The sequence below is a fragment of the Heterodontus francisci genome, chromosome 10 (genome assembly GCF_036365525.1).
Source record: "Heterodontus francisci isolate sHetFra1 chromosome 10, sHetFra1.hap1, whole genome shotgun sequence".
Lineage (NCBI taxonomy): Eukaryota > Metazoa > Chordata > Chondrichthyes > Heterodontiformes > Heterodontidae > Heterodontus > Heterodontus francisci.
Genome location: NC_090380.1, coordinates 48,569,844 through 48,591,742, shown reverse-complemented (window position 1 = coordinate 48,591,742; position 21,899 = coordinate 48,569,844).

Here is a 21,899-nt window from a genome sequence, read left to right as displayed (position 1 = left end):
CCTGGGACTGAGATGATTGACCTCCAACAATCATAACCATCTTCCATTGTGCTAGGTATGACTCCAACCAGTGGAGTTTTCCCCCTGATTCCCATTGACTCCAATTTTCCTCAGCCTCCTTGATGCCATACTCTGTCAAGTGCTGCCTTGATGTCAAGGGTAGTCACACTCACCTCACCTCTGGAGTTCAACTCTTTTGTCCATATTTGGAACAAGGCTGTAATGAGTTCAGGAGCTGAGTGGCCCTTGCAGAACCCAAACTGAGCATCAGTGGCAGGTTATTGCTGAGCAAGTGCTGCTTGATAACATTGTTGACAACCCCTTCCATCACTTTGCTGATGATTGAGAGTAGTCTGATGGGTTGGATTTGTCCTGCTTTTTGCACAGGACGGACCTGGGCAATTTTCCACATTGCAGGATAGATGCCAGTGTTGTAGCTGTACTGGAACAGCTTGGCTAGGGGCGTGGCTAGTTCTGGAGCACAGGTCTTCAGTACTATTGCCGGAATATTGTCAGGGCCCATAGCTTTTGCAGTATCCAGTGCCTTCAGCCGTTTCTTGATATCATGTGGAGTGAATCAGATTGGTTGAATACTGGCATCTGTGATGCTGGGGACCTCAGGCGGAGGCCGAGATGGATCATCCACTTGGCACTTCTGGCTGAAGATGCATGCAAATGCTTCAGCCTTGTATTTTGCACTGATGTGCTGGACTCCTCCATCGTAGAGGATGGGAATAGTTGTGGAGCCTCCTCCTCCTGTCAGTTGTTTAATTGTCCACCACCATTCACGACTGGATGTGGCAACTGCAGAGCTTAGGTCTGATCCATTAATTGTGGGATCAGTTAGCCCTGTTTTTTGAATGCTGCTTCTGCTGTTTGGCATGCAAATAGTCCAGTGTTGTAGCTTCATCAGGCTGACACTTCATTGTTAGGTATGCCTGGTGCTGCTAATGGTAGAGTGGGGGAATATGCCAGGCCATGAAGTTACAGTTTGTGGTTGGATACAGTTCTGCTGCTGCTAATGGCTCACAACGGCTCATAGATCAACTGATCTACACAAACATCAGTAGCGCAGTCTCAATCAGTGGGTGGGAATCAAAAAGTTTCCTGATCAAATCTGGAGTCAGACAGGGCTGTCCTCTCTCCCCTGTCTTGTTTGTTTGCTGTATTGAACCCTTTGCTGAGTCCATTAGGAAGGATGCGGGCATAAGAGGGGTGACAATCTCAGGCAGCGGAGACACTCAGGTAAAAACCTCCCTGTACATGGACGACGTCGCCGTCATCTGCTTGGATCCGCTGTCCATTCGCAGACTGATGAGCATCTGCGACCAGTTCGAACTGGCCTCAGGAGCCAAAGTCAACCACGGCAAGCATGAAGCCATGTGCTTTGGGAACTGGGCCGACCAATCCTTTGTCCCCTTCACCGTCAGATCAGACTACCTGAAGGTGCTGAGGATATGGTTCGGAAGGGCTGGGGCATGCGCCAAGACCTGGAAGGAGCGAGTAGCCAGGGTACACCATAAACTGAGCACGTGGGAGCAGCGATCTCTCTCCATTGTGGGTACGAACCTGATCATCAGGTGTGAGGCACTCACATTGTTGCTGTATGTGGCGCAGGTCTGGCCCATACCCCACTCCTGCACTGTGGCAGTCACACGAGCCATTTTCCGCTTTATCTGGAGATCCAAAATAGACCGGGTCTGCAGGGACACGATGTTCAAACCTCTGGATAAGGGCCGGAAAAATGTACCCAACGTTGCTCTCATCCTGATGACTACTTTCGTGTGCGGCTGCATCAACCTGTGCGTAGAGCCCCAGTACGCAAACACCAAGTGTCACTATTGTGCTGAGGTTCTATCTGTCCCCGGTGTTGCGAAGGATGAGTCCGGTCACATTGCCGCGGAATGCTGCATCCAGTTGGACCGTGCCATCCCACCTATCCTTCGTGGGAAAGTTTCAGCGGGAAAACACCAATCCATCAGGCAGTGGTCTGCTTGGAATGCCCTCAAGGCCCTACGGGAAAAGGAGTTGGTGGATCCAGTCAGAAGGTTCCCCGAGCAGACTGCTAAAGCCATTTTGCAGAATACCTCATCACCAGTACTTTCAAACAAGCACCAAGATGTAGCTTGGCTGGTGGTGAGAAGAGCCCTCCCCGTCAGATCCTTCCTGCACGCCCAGAGTCTCGCCTCCTCCACATGCTGCCCTCGAGGTGGCTGCGGTGGGGAAGAGACAGTTGCCCACCTCCTTCTAGAATGTGTCTTAGCAAAGCAGGTGTGGAAAGAGATGCAGTGGTTTTTGTCGAGGTTCATCCCAAGCAGCTCTGTAACACAGGAGTCTGTGCTCTATGGACTGTTCCTAGGGACGCACACCGAGACAAACATCAACTGCTGCTGGAGGGCCACCAAATCGGTGAAAGATGCTCTTTGGTCTGCCCGAAACTTGCTGGTCTTCCAGCGCAAAGAGTTGTCCACGACCGAGTGTTGCAGACTGGCACATTCCAAGGTCCAGGACTACGTGCTGAGGGACGCACTAAAGCTTGGGGCAGCTGCTGCGAAGCTCAATGGGGAAAGACCACTGTGTAAGGTCCTCCCACCAAAGTGAACTGAGGGGCTGAGAAAACCCTCGGGCTGTATACACCAAATATGGGTTTGCTGTACAATGTACATGGCTAGTAAAATGGAATGGAAGGGTTGTGAGGCAGTTCACTCCTGTATTGAAGAAAACTGATTTCCTTTGCACTTTTTGGAATGTCAACTTTGTGCTGTTTTAAACTGAGGGCCCTTCTCACCACCATTTTTTTTACAGATTTTCGTGTGCATTTTTTTTTTACAGATTTTTATGAATAAAGTATATTTTTGGGTAAAAAAATAAACTGGTGAGCACGAGGTCAAGTTGGTTTCTCTCTCATGTTAGTTCCCTGACCACCTGCCACAGACCCTGTCTAGCAGCTATGTCCTTTAGAACTCAGCCAGTTCAGTCAATTGTGGTGCTACCGAGCCACTTTTGGTGGTGGACGTTGAAGTCCCCCACCCAGAGTACATTGTGCCCTTGTTACCCTCAGTGCTTCTTCCAATTGGTGTTCAACATGGAGGAGTACTGATTCATCAGCTGAAGGGCGGGCGGTAGGTGGTAATCAGCAGGAGGTTTCCTTGCCCATGTTTGACCTGATGCCATGAGACTTCATGGAGTCCGGAGTCAATATTGAGGACTCCCAGGGCAACTCCCTCCCGACTGTATACCACTGTACCACCTCTGGTGGGCCTGTCCTGCCAGTGAGATGGTGATGGCAGTATCTGGGACATTGTCTGCAAGGTATGATTCCGTGAGTATGACTATGTCAGGCTGTTACTTGACTAGTCTGTGGGACAGCTCTCCCAATTTTGGCACAAGCCCCCAGATGTTATTAAGGAGGACTTTGCAGGGTCGACAGGTTTGTTGTTGTCATTTCTGGTGCTTAGGTCAATGACGGGTGGTCCGTCCAGTTTCATCCCTTCTCTTAGATGTTGTAGCGGGTTGATGCAACTCAGAGGCTTGCTAAACCATTTCGGAGGGCATTTAAGAGTCAACTACATTGCTGTGGGTCTGGAGTCACATGTAGACCAGACCAGGTAAGGATGGCAAATTTCCTTCCCTGAAGGACATTAGTGAACCAAATGGGTTTTTACAACAATCAACAATGGTTTCATGATCACAACTAGACTAGCTTTTTAATTCTAGATTTATTAATTGAATTCAAATACCACCATCTGCCATGATGGGATTCAAACCTATGTCCCCAGAGCATGGGACTGAGGAGGCCTTATTCTCATAGCAGCTGGCTTCTGATATGGAACTACCGATGACTGCATTGCTGAAGGGTGCTCCTGGGAAGCCTAGTCTTGTCTCCCACATTCCACTGGCATGATATCCTTAGTGGAAGGTCAGAGGCCTGGCAAGTGCAGCTGTCTTGAGAGACAGCTGTATAAGGCAGGTAGACACCGACTGTCACCATTCCACAGGGCCCTTGATCCATGGCCCCCGATGATCAGTGGTATCTCTGTTCCAATGGAAGCTGTCAGATGCTGGAAGACTTGCAACGTAGCAATCACCACAGTCTGGAAGTTGTGATTCATAGTGCACTCCAATGCATCACCTAGTTTTATTCTTATCTATCCAGTTGCAACCAGAGACTCACCTGCGATGGTTTCTCTTCTCACTCCCACACTGTTACCTCTGGTGTCTCCAAAGGATCTATCATTGGCTTCCTTCAATTTCTCACCTCGGTGACACGATCCAATAACAGTTTCCATACGGTACACTGAAGACATGCAAGCTGTACCTCACCACCTCCTCTCTCAACCCTCCACTGTCTCTAAATTGTCAAATTGCTTTTCTTAACATCCAGTACTGGATGAGCAGAAATTTCCTCCTTTAAATATTGGGAAGGCCGAAGCCATTGTCTTCAATCCCTACCACAAACTCTGTTCCCTAGCTACCAACTCCGTCCCTCTCCCTAGCAACTGTCTGAGACTAAACCAGACTGTTCACAACCTTGGTGTCATATTTGACCCCAAGATGAGCTTCTGACCACATATCTGCACCATCATTAAGACGTCCTATTATTCCTTTCATACATCGCACAACTCTGAGCCTCTCAGCTCATCTGCTGCAGAAACCCTCATCCATGCCTTAATTTCCAGACTTTACTATTCCAATGCATTCCCATCTTGCCTTCCACTTTCTACACTCTGTAAACTTGAGCTCATCCAAAAGTCTGCTGTCTGTGTTCTTATTCGCACCAAGTCCCATTCACACATCTCTCCTGTGCTCGCTAAACTACATTGGCTTCTGGCTAAGAAGCACCTTGATTTTTAAATTCTCAGTTTTGATTTCAAATCTCTTTGTGACTTCACTCCTCCCTGTCTCTGTAAGCTCCTCCAGCCCTACAGCTCTCCGAGATATCTGCCCATACTCCAATTCTGGCCTCTTTGAGTATTCCTGATTTCAATTGCTCCACCATTGGCAGTTGTGCTTTCAGCTGCCAAGGCCCTAAGCTCTGGAATTCCCTCCATAAACCTCTTTGCCTCTCTTACTTATTTTTCCTTCTTTAAGGTTCTCCTTAAAACTTACCTCTTTGACCAAGTTTTTGGTCACCCACCCTAATACCTCCTTATGTAGCACGGTGTCAAATTTTGTTTGATAATTCTCCAAGGAAGCACCTTGGGACATTTTACAATGTTAAAGGTGCTATATAAATGCAAGTTGTTGTTGTTGTCCACAGAGTTGCTGTCTGTGTTCCGGTGGAGATTGGAGCACCGACTGGCTGTGGCTGTTTCTTCGCTGAGGATCTGCTGCAAATTACAATGAAGCTGCACTTGCTCTATTGGTGCCTGCAAGGATAACAAAGGACACAGAGGACAGCTCTAGACACAAGAGTCACACCTGTCAGTTGCCGCACATTTTTGGAGATTGACCTCAGAGTCTTCACGCAAGTATGATGTTCCTCAAAAATCTTTCTTTTCAGGCAAGTACCTACGAAATCTGAGTCATAAAACTCCAAAGCCAAAAACAATCTTCTCCTCAGCTCCATTGGGAAAGGGGTGCTTCCTCACCAGATTCCCTTGTGCTCCATTAATTTCTCAATTCCACATCCACACTATAGCTTTTTAATTCCCCCGGATGAAAGACGCTTGAGGTGCTGCCTGGGAGTGAGAAAGCAAATGCCACAGGTATGAGTTGGCAGGTGTTGGGCAGTGAAAGATACGGATGAATGATGCAGCTGCATGGGCAAAGTCTTCTATTCCTCTTCTTCTTCATCATGATTGTTATATGCAACGAGGGAGCAATATCTCCATAGTGACTCCCCATTATCATTTTCCTCCTCCTGTGCAACCTGTTGCGGATCTGCAGTAAAGGTATGAATGGGTGACCATTACTCCTTTGAGGTTAAGTAGACAGAGAAAAGGAATGGAAGATGCTGTCTGTGTGGTGTTTCAGAGGTGACTGCAGTTGCTCAGTCACTAAGCTGGCACCAGCAAGATGCCACAAACCTCACCAAATCTCATGGCAAGAGCTGAGTGAGTGCCCAATAGCTCCATGGTCTAGTGTTGGAAGGGGGTGGGGGTTTTAAAGGTGGGAATGCCCTCTCCCAATGCCTGCCTTTGGCAGCTATTGTCCTACTTGTCCTGTAAGAAAATGAGATAAATAGGATAAGGCTTGAAGTTGAGGAGTGTGTGTCAGGTGGTATGTGAGAGCTGAAGAGGATGGTAGTTGGTGGTGGGGAGAGGCAGTTTGAGATGAAGCTGTTAAAGCAAGAGAAGGGGTTTAGAGTTGTGCATGGAAGCAATTGCTGTAAGGAGAACTAGATAGCCAAAATGAAAGATATTGAGTTACAGCTGCCCTTAACAAATGTACAGTGTGTTATGACTGAGGTTGGAGGAATGCACTGTCTTTCTCTAGTTCCACTACTCCACTGGTCACAATGTATATTTAAATGTTTTACCCAGTTACCAATATGGCCAATTATATACTTTATCCATATTTCAAAATAAAAATCAGCCAACCAGGTTTCTTTAATAAACACCAAAATTGTTGTTTTATTATAAAACAAGACTCATTCAATAAAAATGCAAAGCTTATTAACACACAGTTTGAAATATGGAAGTATAAATATCTACCCTTCTAATAAACCTAACACACACGCACACCAGTTAAAGAAAAAATAAAGAAAAATGAAAAAACTGGCTCTGCAGAGAGCAACTTGAAGGTGCAAAATTTGGATTTATTTTGGAGTGCCAGTCAGGACCAGCAGCTACGGTGCCAAAGCATACACAGACAATCAATGCCTTACATGAGCTATAAAAAAAATTGTACAAAGGGCTCAGCAAATAAATTTACAATTAGGAAATGGGCGACACACAAACAATGCACAGAATAACCTAATTAAGAAATGGGGAAGGCCATTGTCACATTGTCTGATGGTCCCAGACCACATCAATTAACTCCCCACCCCCGTAAACCTTTTATGCAGAATACACACACATTCTTTACTGTCTCCAGAGGGACAATACCAAGTCTCTTACTGTAGAGGAAGACAATTATCAGCCCACCAGAGGCCATTGTGCTGTGGCCTTTGCCTACTTAATACCATTAAGTCGTAACTGATAATGAAAACATATATAAACTGTGCTCATTTGGACCTCAGTGGAGAAGTGCCTGGACTGTCCAGTATTGGCTCCCTACATGTGTAATAAAGACACCACTTGACTATCGTAACTGGACTCCGAGTGTTGAAATTTTATAATAGAGTATTTCTCGGACGTTTCAAACTTTAAAAAAAAATCTTTGGCCAAGTTATTGTCAATTCTTGAAGAAAAGGGATAAGATATGGAATGTTCCAGATGGCCTTTGGTCTGGCATCCGGGTACATGTAGACAGCAGCCACTGGGATCTTTCTGGAGCATTTCTGTTCAGGAGATGTCAAGGACAAGTCTTGCAGGTTTTCGACAGAATGACTGCATGAGTGGTTTCAGCTATCACATTGGATTCTCAGAAGATTTTCCAAAGTAGGTGGAAAAGGATGAGTTGGGTGGCTTCTCTCTTAGCAGGTTACACACCAACTCAGCATTCAAACAGTCCACGCCCAAATCAGAAAACCAAAAATCTCCTGACAACTATCAATCTGGACATGTGACTTCTCCATAAACTACTCCAATAGCCAGCAAGGCTCCTTATGTTTATTTAGCCCTTCATTGTCTCTTCCAGTAAGTGTTTTTTTTAAATGCAAAGTGTCCTTCAGTAACCTTTTTTTTTAAGAAAAGCAAATCCAGGCATTTCCTCAGTCTTTCAAATGAACCAATTTTCACAATCTTTGAAACACGAGTCCTCAAAAAGCATTAATAATGGAAGCACCTTCATGACAAGTGTGAAAGGTTAGCTGTGGAAATGTTGCTTAAAGGTGAGGTGTGCTGGTGCACAAGTAGAGAGTGACCACTGCTTTGTCTTGCCATCCCTGGTGAGGTTCTTGAAATGTTTTGGCACAGTTCCTCAGTCCTGGGAGGAGGGAGTTGTTACTTCAGGCAGCATGAGTGACATTTCTGGAATGCTGAATCACTGATGTTCCGTGTTTTCCTTCTGTGGCTTGCCTTGCTTCTCTCTGGATCTAGATGGCATCTGTGGTCATAATTCTGCACAACTGTAACAAAAGTTTTGCCAAGACATGCAGTAAATAAGAGAGAGTGCGGTGAAAGAGTCAAGCACTTACCTAGTTATCACACCCCCCCCTCCCCCAGCGACCCCTACCAGTCTGTTGCTGAAGAGTTCAGATTGAGCTGTGCTCTTAAAGACTGTACAGAAGTTCCAGGTATTTCAGCTACTTACAGCAATGCCTGCACCAGGAAGAATGAAAATGAGCGGACCCGGAAACCTCTATTCCAAAGACACAAATGCTGTTTTTTTTAAAAGGGGGCGTAACTGATTTTGTGGCAATTATAGGCCTGTATGCCAAGGTGAATAGAATAAACTGCAGAGTGAGATGTTCCTGTTTCAATAAATAAGATAGATCCTCTTTTCACACTTTGATACTTTTGGCCAGAAAAATCTCGAGCTGAAATGTGAGCAGAAACCTTAACGCAAAGCAGATGTTAACAGCCTGGAGAAGAGTGCAAAATGGGAAGTTCAACCAGTGAGAATGATTATTGAATCTATGTGAATTCAGTAGTAACTATTCAACCAAACAATCCTTCCACCCAAGGGTATTTTAAATCAATGGCAAAATTATGTCTATGTAATAAAAGCTGAAATTCTCTCGATTACAGCTATTTTACAAGAAGGATGCAATTCCAAATCTTACTCTGAATGAAAAAATCTGCTAAACACTACACCTTTATATATTACTTAGTGTTAAGAGGATCAGCTTTATATTGCACACCTTAATCATATCTTTCTAGATGAAAAAAATGTTCCTTTGTATAAGATGAATATTAGGGCCAGACCAATTCTCCCAGTCATTAATTCCTTATTCTATTACTCATCATATTGAACAGAAAAAAATTCAAACACATCAATGGTTGACACAATTTCAATCCTGTTCTATATAACACATTTTATTAAACGCATTTCAAAACTCCCAGAAAATTCAGAAATAAAGCATTTAGCTGCCATCACAATATTCAACTTCTTTCTTTTAAAGACAAAAATTGAACATTATGATGGCAACGAAAGGGGAGGGAGCGTAGGCTCCAAGGTTCTTTGACGCTGCACTGGATACATTGGTGGAGGAGGTGGTCAGGAATAGAGAGGTCTTCTATCCAGAGGGTTCCAGAAAGCCCTCCAAATTGTGTGAAGGCAGCAGGAGCAGACAGTTGCCAATGGCAGTGGCGGTCAATGCCAGGAGTCTGGCCCCAAAGAGCTACAAGAAGTTCAATGATCTCAAACGTATGGTGAGGGTCAATAAATTCATCTTCAAATACCATATCCTACCAACTGCACCACTAGCCTTACAGTCTCCTCAATGCCTTACACACCCATCACTCACCTATCAACAATCTCTATCAATCACTACTCAAACATAACATTCATATGCCTCACCGCACCTCCAAACACTCAGCACTGTTGCAAGCCTCACACCCACAACTGACAGCTTACACACACACCCAGCTATTCAACCATGACAGCCACATCACCCAAGCACATTGAATCACAATTATGACACATTTCCCTCTCTCTTGTAGAACAAGATGGCACATAACCAGAGGTAGCAGCACGTAAGCAGCCAGGAACAGGCATAGCTGCATGTCCTTATCCCACGGAGGAGGCAATTGCTGTCATCATTGGAGTGGAACTGACTGAGGCCATGGCAACAATGGGCCTAAAACCATCAAAGATGGCAGTATTCTCATGTATAATCATCCTTCTAATGTGCCACTTTCTCCTCTTCCAACAATCTCTCCTGATGGTCAAAGCATGTATCTCTTCCTTTTCTTCCTCCCCTCAATACTACCTTACCCTTGTGCCTTTCTCCTTTCAGATAGCCAGAAAAGCAACTGAGAAGCCAGGTGTAAAAAGTTTATGGCACCGTCACTTCACAGCCACTGGCAATGCTGTCCTCGCACTGCTCTGAGGCTGCAGCTGATGGCAGATTTCAATGAGGACCTCCTTAGTCTGACACACTGTTCTTCATTGAGGTTCAGGTAGGAAAATTGCTCCCTGAAGACTCTGAGCAGAGAGGGTCTCCTGCTCAGAGCAATTTTCCTCCTTCTCCCTCTTCCAGAAACTTGTCCTGTTCTGTGTTGCCTCTGCTGATTCTTCCAGTCATGCTGTAGTCCAAGCGGAATGTGTATTATCGCACCACTGTCTGGGAGAAACTGTTTTGTGCAAAATCCTTGAAAGGGGGATGGTGGCGTCGTGGTAATGTTACTGGACTGGTAATCCAGAGGCCCTAACTAATGCTCTGGGGTCAGAGTTCAAATCCCACCATGGCAGCTAGTGGAATTTATGTTTAATACATCTGGAATTAAGAAAAAAGCTAGTCTCAGTAATGGTGACCATGAAACTACCAGATTGTGGTAAAAATCCATCTGGTTCACTAATGTCCTTTAGGGAAGGAAATCTGCTGTCCTTACTTGGTCTGGCCTACATGTGACTCCAGACCTACAGCAATGTAGTTTACTCTTAACTGCCGTTTGAAATGGCCCAGCAAGCCACTACAAGTGCTACAGAAAAGTTGAAGAAGAATAAAACTGCACCTAGGCATTGACCTGCCCTGTCGACCCTGCAAAGTCCTCCTCACTAACATCTAGGGATCTGTGCCAAGGTTGGGAGACTTCTGAAGCAACAGCCTAACATAGTCATACTCACCGAATCATACTTTACAGCCAATGTCTTTTTTTTAATTCATTCATGGGATGTGGGCATCGCTGACTAGGACAGCTTTTATTGCCCATTCCTAATTGCCCTTAAGAACGTGGTGGTGAGCTGCCTTCTCGAACTGCTGCAATCTGTGTGGAGTAGGTACACCCACACTGCTTTTCGGGAAGGGAGTTCCCGGATATTGAGCCAGCCACAGTGAAGGAATGGCCATACAGTTCCAAGTCAGGATGGTGTGTGGCTTGGAGGGAACTTGCCGGTGATGATGTTCCCATGCATCTGCTGCCCTTGTCCTTCTGAGTGGTAGAGGTCGTGGGTTTGGAAGGTGCTGTTTAAGAAGCCTTGGTGTGTTGCTGCAGTGCAGCAGTGTAGATGGTACACACTGCTGCCACTGTGCGTCGGTGGTGGAGGGAGTGAATGTTGAAGGTGGTAGATGTGGTTCCAATCTAGCGGGCTGCTCTGTCCTGGATGGTCTCGAGCTTCTTGAGTGTTGTTGGAGCTGCACCCATCCAGGCAAGTGGAGCGTATTCTATCACACTCCTGACTTGTGCCTTGTAGATCGTGGACAGACATTGGGGAGTCAGGAGATGAATTACTCACCGCAGGATTCCTAGCCTCTGACCTGCTCTTGTAGCCACGGTATTTATATGGCTACTCCAGTTCAGTTTCTGGTCAATGGTAACCCCCAGGATGTTGATAGTGGCGGATTCAGTGATTGTAATGCCATTGAATCTCAAGGGGGAGATGGTTAGATTCTCTCTTGTTGGAGATGGTCTTTGCCTGGCACTTGTGTGGTATGAATGTTACTTGCCACTTATCAGCCCAAGTGTGGATATTGTCCAGGTCTTGCTGCATATGTACATGGACTGCCTCAGTATCAGAGTGAATGGTGCTGAACATCATACAGTTGTGACAGAAACCACACCATCCAAATGGAAACCTATTAATTTTGTCATATGGAACACTATTTGAACGCGTACTGGACATTGTTTAAAAAGACAACAGAGGAGTGGCTGAAAACATGGCTGCATTCTGAGAGACAGTTGCATAGAGAAACAATGGAAGTGCCCCATGATTCAATCGGCCAGATGGGTTTTGTCATGATCAAAAGACATTGAGAGTCATTGTCTGTGTAAGAGCTAGTATTCCCCCCCAAATTGGACAAATCCAATCTGGCCAATTACCGTCCCATCAGTCTAATATCAATCATTAGTAATGTGATGGAAGATGGCATCGACAGTACTATCAAGCTGCAATAACCTGCTCATCAATGCTCGGTTTAGTTTCCGCCAGGGCCTCTCAGCTCCAGACATTACAGCCTTGGTCCAATCATGCACAAAAGATCTGAATCAAGAGGTGAGGTGAGAGTGACTGTCAATGGCATCAAGGCAGTATTTGACCGAGTATGGCACCAAGGAGTGCAAGCCAAATTGAAGACAATGGGAAACAGGCGAAAACTCTCCACTGGTTGGAGTCATATCTAGTACTAAGGAAGATCATTGAGATTGTTGGAGGCCAAACATTTAAGCAACAGGACATTGCTGTAGCGGTTCCTCAGGGTCGGCCTAACCATCTTCAGCTGCTTCATCAACAACCTTCCCTCCATCATAAGGTCAGAAGTGGGGATGTTCGCTAATGATTGCCCAATGTTCAGCACCATTCGCGACTCCTCAGATACTGAAACAGTCCTTGTAGAAATGCAGCAAGACCTGGACAATATCCAGGCTTGGGCTGATAAGTGGCAAGTAACATTTGTGCCACACAAGTGCCAGGCAATGACCATCTCAAACAAGAGAAAATCTAACCATCTCCCCTTGACATTCAATGGCATTACAATTGCTGAATCCCCCACTATCAACATCCTAGGGGCTACCATTGACCAGAAACTGAACTGGAGTAGCCATATAAATACTGTGGCTACAATCTGGGAATCCTGACTCCCCCAAATCTGTCCATCTACAAGGCACAAATCAGGAGTGTGATGGAATATTCTCCACTTGCCTGGAGGAGTGTTATTCCAACAACACTGAACAAACTCGAGACCATCCAGACTGCTTGATTGACACCCCACCCACCACCTTCAACATTCTCATTAGCTCATGGTAAAAGGATTAGGGGGCACAGGTTTAAAGTTTTGGGCAAGAGATGCAGGGAGCATGTTAGAAAGAACTTTTTTACACAGCGAGTGGTAATGAACTGGAACTCACTGCCTACAAGGCTGGTGGAAGTGGAGATGATGAATGATTTCAAAAGGAAAGTGCACTTGAGGTAAATAAACTAATCGGTCAATGGGGATAGAGCTGGGAAATGGGAATGATTAGATTGCTCTGCAGAGAGCCCGCATGGATTCAATGAGCTGAATGGCCTTCTTCTGTGCCGTTATGACTCTATGACACTTCCCATAGGGCTCAGCTCAGCCTGCATGATTGCGCACCGCTCGGCGACCGATTCCCTGGAGAGTCGCAGACTTCAGCGACACTGCTTTTCTGACACTTGCAGGAAGTTGAGTCTCTGACAGTAAACCCTCTCTGGCAGGTAACCTCTTCTGCGAACAGATGGCTGGTTGAGTGCCCCTCTGCACCCTCCTTGTAGGTACCCCCTTCCAGCCTCATGCTCCAGTCCCCCTCTGGTTGCTGCTGCCATATTGCCTATGGCTGCAACCCTCTCTTTCTCTTTCTGGAGGCCTCGAAGCCTGAGTGAATGTGGCCCATGGCAAATAGCTGCACTCAGTTCTCAGGGTATCCCAACCCACCCCCCCCCCCCAGCACCCACCCCCTTGCTCTATACATACAGTTGCCAAGTCTGAGAGGATACTCAATCAGTAACCTGTCTCCCAATGCAGAAATCAACAAGCGCATGGAAAAGGCTTCCACTGCTATGTCCAGACTGGCCAAGAGAGTGTGGGAAAATGGTGCACTAACACGGAACACAAAAGTCCGAGTGTATCAAGCCTGTGTCCTCAGTACCTTGCTCTACGGCAGCGAGGCCTGGACAACGCATGTCAGCCAAGAGCGACGTCTCAATTCATTCCATCTTCACTGCCTCCGGAGAATCCTTGGCATCAGGTCACAGGACCGTATCTCCAACACAGAAGTCCTCGAGGCGGCCACATGTTCAATTCCTCAGTTCTCCTATTCCTATACTTGTGTGCACGTGGGACTGGGAGTAAGCCTGAGATTACAGCTTTTGAGGTCCTGCTTTTTAATCTCCTTCCTAACTCCCTAAAATCTGCTGACAGGATCTCATCCCCCTTATTACCTATGTCATAGGTACCAATGTGGACCACGACCTCTGGCTATTCACCCTCCCCCAGAAGAATGTCCTGCAGCCACTCTGTGATATCCTTGACCCTGGCATCAGGGAGGCAACACACCATCCTGGAGTCACGTTTACTGCCACAGAAGTCTAGGGGTTCCCTCTCAGCCTTTGCCTGGTTTAACCGTAACAGGGTTTAATTTTAGAAACACCGTGATTTTAGTTCCCCCTCAGTGAATCCTTGTTCACTGCTCCAATTGTAAGGGAAAAAGAATCAGACAGATTTCCTTAGATTTAAACAAGAAAGGTGGAAGTTTATTAATCTTACACTCTAATTTGGTTATCTACTACAAATATGCGAAACGACTCTGCTAGCATGCATATGCGATAAACACACACACAGATAGAGATAGAAAAAGTAGAATGGAATAAAGGGGAAAAGTTTGAGGCAATATCGGGATTATAATTACAGTCCTTTGAGTTCAATGTGAAGTCTTTGGTTGCCGGTATGTCCTGTTGTTTATTGGGGTCCAGTGCATGCTTCAACTTGTTTCAATGTCAGAGTCTTTTCTCTCTTGAGGTTTATGTATCTTCCGTGGGTCTGGTGGCTTGGGAGAAAGCGAGAGAGAGAGACAGCCAGGAGCCAGCTTCAGTTGCAAACTGTCTTCTGAATTCAAACTGTCCTGTGGCTAGTTCAAAAAACCTGCACCAGCCATTTAGTCATGTGACCAGCTGGTCCAACTAATCCTGGCTTTGTGGATTGTATCATTTTAGCAGTCCCTGGAATGCTCTTCCTTCCATCTTCAATGTCTGGTGATCAAAATCCATTTGGGTTAATTGGATCAGGGAGTAATTCTTTTGTCTCTCCAAGCACTGTCTCTTAGTATGCAAATGTTCTTCCAGCCAAGTGTCTGATGATCTTCAAACAAGTCATTTCTTCACTCCAGCAACAGTTTAAAATCAATGGGCAGGTGGAGGTCTGCATGACATCTCCACACCCAGCAGAATGAAATGCGATTTTTTTAAAGAGCATTTCGTTAAAAGGGACTGGAGAGAAGATAAGGACAGGAAAACACACATGCATCTCTCTCATTCATTCAGAACCCCAACAATTGTTACAGCCTGTCTTTTCTTGGTAGCAGTGCTGCTTTAAATGGCCCTTGTTGGCATCCCAATAAACATTTGGTTTTTGGTGAAGTGTTTTTCAGTTTGATCATTTCCATGACTGCCTAGGGTCTCTTTGTTCTTATTGAAGTCTAGAGGGGGAGGGTTAGATTTAATAGCCCTCGGTTGGAGTTTTGCTCAAGGGTGGCAGCAGTGGGTGGTTCCACTCTGAACTCTCCTTCAGTGCTTTGATGAGTCATGCAAGGGCTTTTCACCTTGGGGGATGATTGGTTCCCTTTTTTCTTGACTGTGGGGGGAGGAGTCTTTGCTAATCTTTCCTTTGTCCGCTGGGACACTGCTGCTTGCAGGTATTTGTCCTGATTCTGCTGCATTCCCCATGGCACTTCGACTAGGTGAGGCATCACCCTCACATTTTCTCTGTCCTCTTGAGGACTTTATCTGTCTCTGCAGGTTCCTGTAAATGCTGTTAGCAAATTTGGTGGGGTGTTCTACTGTCTGCATTTACATAGGAGGATGTGGGGTCTAACTTTTCAAATATTTTGGGGTTGGCTGACCAGACAGTAGGGGTTTCTACTGGGATTTCTCTCAGACTTCCTCTAACCTGCCCTCTTTGTCCCTTTTCCCCGTTCCTTTCTGACCTATTGCCAGCCGTGTGCCTGCCTGTCCCCTTTTGTTCTCGGCAGGGATCCCCTTACAGTTCACCAGCCCTCTGCTGGAGGATTCTCCAAACACCGATACATAATTTAGGGGTGCAGATTTCACTGTAGGTTAGTGTTTCCCTCAACCTGGCATATGTGGCAGCTCCTACAGTACTCCACCACATCTTTGTGAGCTTTGGCCAATCAAACCGCTGTTTTATATGGGCTTTGGTTTCTCATACACTGACATGTGCAGCCATTGCAATCTCATGGGCCATTCTTACTATTTCTCTCCGGTACCTCAGCAGCACCACTAACTGGTGAACTACTGTCCACTCCTTGCTCTCAGATCTGTGAAGACAACACCATTTCCTCATCAGTACCTCATTCTTTAAATAGTAGCGAACAGGGACTCCCTCTGTTTCAATTTCAGACTGGGCAGCCTGTGCTAACTCTCGCAATACTGGGTTGGCTCGCTGAGCATCAGCTAGGGAAGATTGATTTAAATTATTCCCTGGGTCTTCTAACTTTCCAAAGAAAGTCTCAGACAGACAGACCTGGTCATCTTCCTGCAGTGCCAATTCAGTCTCCTCTGGGGAAGCAGGTTTGATCATGGCCTGGTTCATTACACATTCAGGGAAACTGCAGAGAACTGTCTTCTGCCACTGCCCTGTCTCTCTGACCTCCTGCTGTCTTTCTTTCACTACCGGGAAAGCTACCATCTTTGCCCCCACCAGATCATTACCTAGGAACAGGTCAACCCCGTCCACAGGCAAACTAGCAAATCACTATGGTCACTGGTCCCAAAGCTAGGTCACACTCCATGCACCTGGTGTAAAGGTACAGGCATACGCTGCCCTCCAATACCATTCACCACCATTCTGGAGTTTACTGCACACTCTGGGGGAAGTAAAAGGGATCTGGTGGCCCCTGTGTCCCTGAGGATTACTATGAGCTTGCTTGCCCCACTCGAAGGATATGGGTTACCCTCCCTTCAGGTACAAAACCATAATAACCTTCAGGAATCCTATTAAATTTTCCTGCACTTGCAGCCGTAAGCTTCCTGGGTCTCACTCTTACTGCAGTTAAAGCCACAGCTTGTTCTGCCATGCTTTCACTGAGTGGGTGTGCACTGATTAACCCTACGGGATTTCCCTTTAGTTTCCAGCAGTCAGCTCTTAAATGCCCTGCTTTTTTACAATGGAAGCACACAGGTCTCTGGGTCTCACTCTTCCTTACAGCACCTTCCTTTTTGGCTGGAGGAGGGGCCCCTGTGTCTCCTGCTTTTATTTCCTGCCCAGGACTGCTTGGGATTCTATCACCTTCCCACCCTTTTCAGATTTGTGGGGGTGATTAGGAAAGGTTTTCCCCTGGGAAACCGACATAAATGGGAGCAAACTCATCAGCCATAACTGCTGCCTGCCGGGCTCTATGAACATTTTGTTCCTCTCCATGTGTCTTTATGGAGAGTGGGAGAGAGTTTTTAAATTCCCCTAACAAAAGTACTTCTCTGCGATTTTCATCGCTGAGCTGTACTTTAAGAGCCCTCAGCCGTTTGTCAAAAGCCAGCTGCTTACTTCTTTCAAACTGAGGGTTCTAAACTTTTGGTGATAGACTTCCAGTACTAACTCATATGCCCCAAGAATAACATTTTTGTCAGTTCATAATCTGATGAACTCTCATCTGGCAACATGGAATAAACCTCATGGGCTTTTCCTACTAATTTGCTCTATATCAGCAGAGTCTAAGCCTCATCTGGCCACTTTAACTGCCTTGCCAGTTTTTCAAAAGACAAAAAATGCTTCCACACCTCCCTCATTGAATTTTGGGATCAGCTGGAAGAGTTTTAACAATTCTGTATCCAGCCCTGAATTACACTCCTCCATATTGGCTATGCTTTCACTGAGGTTACTTTGTTGTCCCCTTGTTAACTCAAGTCACCTTAGTTCTCTTTCTTCGCATTCTTTCTGGAAGGCTCCTTCTTTCTTTCTCTCCTGTCTCTCTCTTTTTCTCTTTCCTCAAATTCAAGTTTCCAATTATACCTTTGTGAGCAATACCCTGTCAGAGTCTACTTCTAACCCTGTTTCTGCTTCTTCAGATTCAAGAGAAAAATGATTGGTCACTAGTCTTTGGAATTCAGACTTCCTAGCCTTGCCACGTCCGGTGATCCCACACTGTTCAGCCATTTTCCTCAACTCTTCCATAGACAGTGCTTTTAACTTATCCCAAAATTACTTCACCCTGGCTTCAGACACAGACATGTTAGTATTCTTGCACATACAACTACAAGAAAACCTGTATTGAAATCTTTTCTCTTTTTGTTTGAGATCAATTTGACTTCCCATTTCCAATTCCCTTATTTGTCTGTGGGTCAAATCCAGGACACTAGCCCCCAAATTTCTGTTACAACCAGGTGAGAAGGGGTCTAGGGGTTCCCTCTCAGCCTTTGCCTGGTTTAACCGTAACAGGGTTTAATTTTAGAAACACCGTGTTTTTAGTTCCCCCCCAGTGAATCCTTGTTCATTACTCCAATTGTCAGACAAAAAAATCAGACAGATTTCCTTAGAGTTAAACAAGAAGGGTGGAAGTTTATTAATCTTAAACTCTAATCCGGTTAACGACTATGAATATGTGACACGACCACACTAGCATGTATATGCGATAAACACACACACAGATACAGAAAAAGTAGAAAATAATCAAGAGGAAAAGTTTGAGGCAATATTGGGATTATAATTACAGTCCTTTCAGTTCAATGTATATTCTCTGGTTGCCAGTAAGTCCTGCTGTTCATTGGGGTCCAGTTCACATTTCAACTTGTTTCGATGTCGGAGTCTTTTCCCTTCTTAAGGTTTATGTATTTTCCATGGGTCTGGTGGCTTGGGAGAAAGTGACAGAGAGAGAGAGTAGCTTCCTTGTTCCAGCTTCAGTTGCAAAACTACCCTCTGAATTCAAACTGTCCTGTTGCTGGTTCAAAAAACCTGGACCAGCCAGTTAGTCATGTGACCAACTGGTTTAACCAATCCTGGCTTTGTGGATTGTATCATCTTAGCAGTCCCTGGAATGCACTTCCTTACACCTTCAATATCTGGTGATCAAAATCCATTTGGGTTAATTGGGTCAGGGAGTAATTCTTTTGCCTCTCCAAGCACGGTCTCTTAGTATGCAAATGTTCTTCCAGCCAAGTGTCTGGTGATCTTCAAAGAATTCATTTCTTCATGCCAGCAACAGTTTAAAATCAATGTTCATATGGCAAAATTAATATGCCTCATTCTTGGCAGGTGGGGATCTGCATGACATAACTAACAAATCCCCCATCACTACTGCTCTTCCACTCTTCTTCCTTCCCTCCTGGGCAGGTGAGCCACCTGTGGTGCCATAAACTTGGCTCTGACCGCACTCCACTGAGGAACCATCACCCTCACCAGTATTGAAAATAGAAAACTGATTAGCGAATGAGATCATATCAGGGGGCTCCTGCGCTACCTGCCTGGTTCTCTTAGACTGCCTGTCGGTTACGCATTCCCTATCTGTCTGCATGCTCCTAACCTGCGGGTGATCACCTCCCTCAACTTGTTATCCACAAAGTCCTCCGCCTGGCGGATGCACAACATTGACTCCAGCCACCGCTCAAGTTCCGAAACCCATAGCTCAAATTTCTGCAGCCGGTGACACTCGAATTCAAGACTTACTTTTCTTTAGCCCCTCTCTCTCCTCGTCCCCTTTTTTGGCACTTTCTCTCCATCTTACTCTTTTCTTCCTTCCATCTCTCCCTCGTTTTCCCCTTGCCTCACCCCATGTAATTCAGCATGAGTTTACTCTTGATTGAGCTTTAAAAATCCATTAATAGCACCTATTTTTTGTTATTTGCTATGACCACGTTTAAGCACAGAACAAGACCAAATGGAGTCCTGCTCCTCTGTTTATTCACATACACCTTGTCATAAAAATTGAACAGGGAAAAAAATTGATTCAAATCAGTAAATAGGAATGTGTAATATAGAAAACTTTTCCAATTACTAATTATTGTGCTTCTCTATGACTACACAGCCTGTGGCTAGGGCTTAACTTCAAGTTTATCTTGCAGTAGAGCACAATGAAGTAAATATATAACAATATTCCCAGTGTCACATATTACTAGCACTCTCTGTCTCCGAAGCTAACAAGGGTAAGAAATTAGGCTTGGCAGCACCCGCTTTTTGGGCCCTATGAGTGCCCTTGGGTTCCAAAATGATGTCCGTTGCACCTGTGCACAATTCTGACACAAAGTGTATTGGACGTCACCTTGGTAAAGGCGTTAGCATGCTCACAGTTAATGTCCGCTGTGAGTCTGCAGTGCGGGCAGATTATGACAGCATTCAGCTTGCAACATTGATTTGACAGCAGCGCTTCCATTTTGGAGATCAATTCTGCAGCCAATCCTTTCTCTTAAGATCGCACAGCTGAACATCCGTTAAGCAGCAGGAAGGACCCCCCACCAGTACTACTTAAAGGGATCATCAACAAGGTACAGGTTAGTTGCCAATTTATTTCTTCTGGCTGTTGCTACAATTCTACATGGTTTGATTGCTTTCCACAGTTGTTTCAAGTTTCAAAAGTCTACAGGGAGTGGTGTGGCAGGTGCTGAAGGACTTTTTGCTGACTTCAAGGCTTCTGCACAAACTAGTTGCTGATAGACATGGATACAGTAATAGACCTTCCTCTTGAAATATAGCTTGACTGAGAGAATGAAGAGGAGCCACACAGAGCAGGACAAGCTGCTAGAAGAGGGAGAAGGACAAGAGGGAGAAGGGCTCTCAGCAGGAGGCTATATCCACTCAGGATGTTCAGGGAGCAATTCTATCCTGAATCCCAGGGAGGATCAAGTTTGAGACATCTGCACTTCACTGAGGAGGTCCGCACTGAAATCTGCCAACTGCAACAGCCACAACTGCAACATCGGAGCAGGGCAAGGGGTGCATTGCCAGTGGCTGTGACGGTCAGTGTGGCTGTGAACTTTTATGTGTCTGCTTCCTTCCAGGCTGCAGCTGGAGATATTAGCAACATCTTTTTGTAGTTTGCCATCCACTGTTGCATAAGAGAGGTCACTGAGGCTCTCCATTCAAAGAGGGATCACTTCATTTCATTCCCTCTTGCCAGAGACAAGCAGGCAGAGTGAGCACAAGGGTTTGCAAGGTTTGCAAGCTTCCCCTTGGTGCAGGGAGCCATTAATTGCGCAAACATTGCTTTGCAGGTGTCATGTGTCAAATCTGCCATGTACTGGCACCAGAAGGGTTTCCTTCAAGGTCCAGCTGGAACATGGCCATGGGCAGTGCATCATGCAGGTCAGTGCCTGCTATCCTGGCAGCAGTCATGATGCCTTCGTTCTGTGGCAGTTCGCTCTGCCAGTTGTATTTCAGCTATCACTGCAAACCAGAGGGTGACTACTAGGCGATAAGGGCTATCCACTGACAACGTAGCTGATGATTCAGGCTCGCAACCCATGCACACGTGAACAGCATGCATACAATGAAAGCAATGCCGCTGCATGAAATGTGATAGAACAGACCATTGGCCTGCTGAGGCAAGAATTCCACTTGGACTGTTCTGGAGGAGCCCAGAGGTATCCGGTTGAGCAGGTATCAATATCCTTGGTGGTCTGCTGCATGCTGCACAACCTCGTCATCATGAGGCAACTATCCTTGCCACCACCTTTCAGGTAAGAAGCCGAGGAGCAGAAACATAAGGAGGATAAGGAGAATGTGGAAGAGAAGAAGGCGCAAGAAGAGGAAAAGGAAGTAAGGCAGCAAACTAGAAAGCCCCTTTCTGCTTCGGCTGTACGTGAAAAATTAATTCAAGTGCGATACCAGTAATCACAACCTCAATTCCCATTCACCAACAGTACCACACACTTTACCTTTCCTCTGTTACTGGCCATCACATCATCCTCTTGCTCACAATGTAAAATGAAAACCACACAAAATGAACATATTGCCTAAAAACTTAGTTTCTTTAGTACCTGTGTTCCCTGTGCCTTTTCCTGTCCTTGTGCTCCTA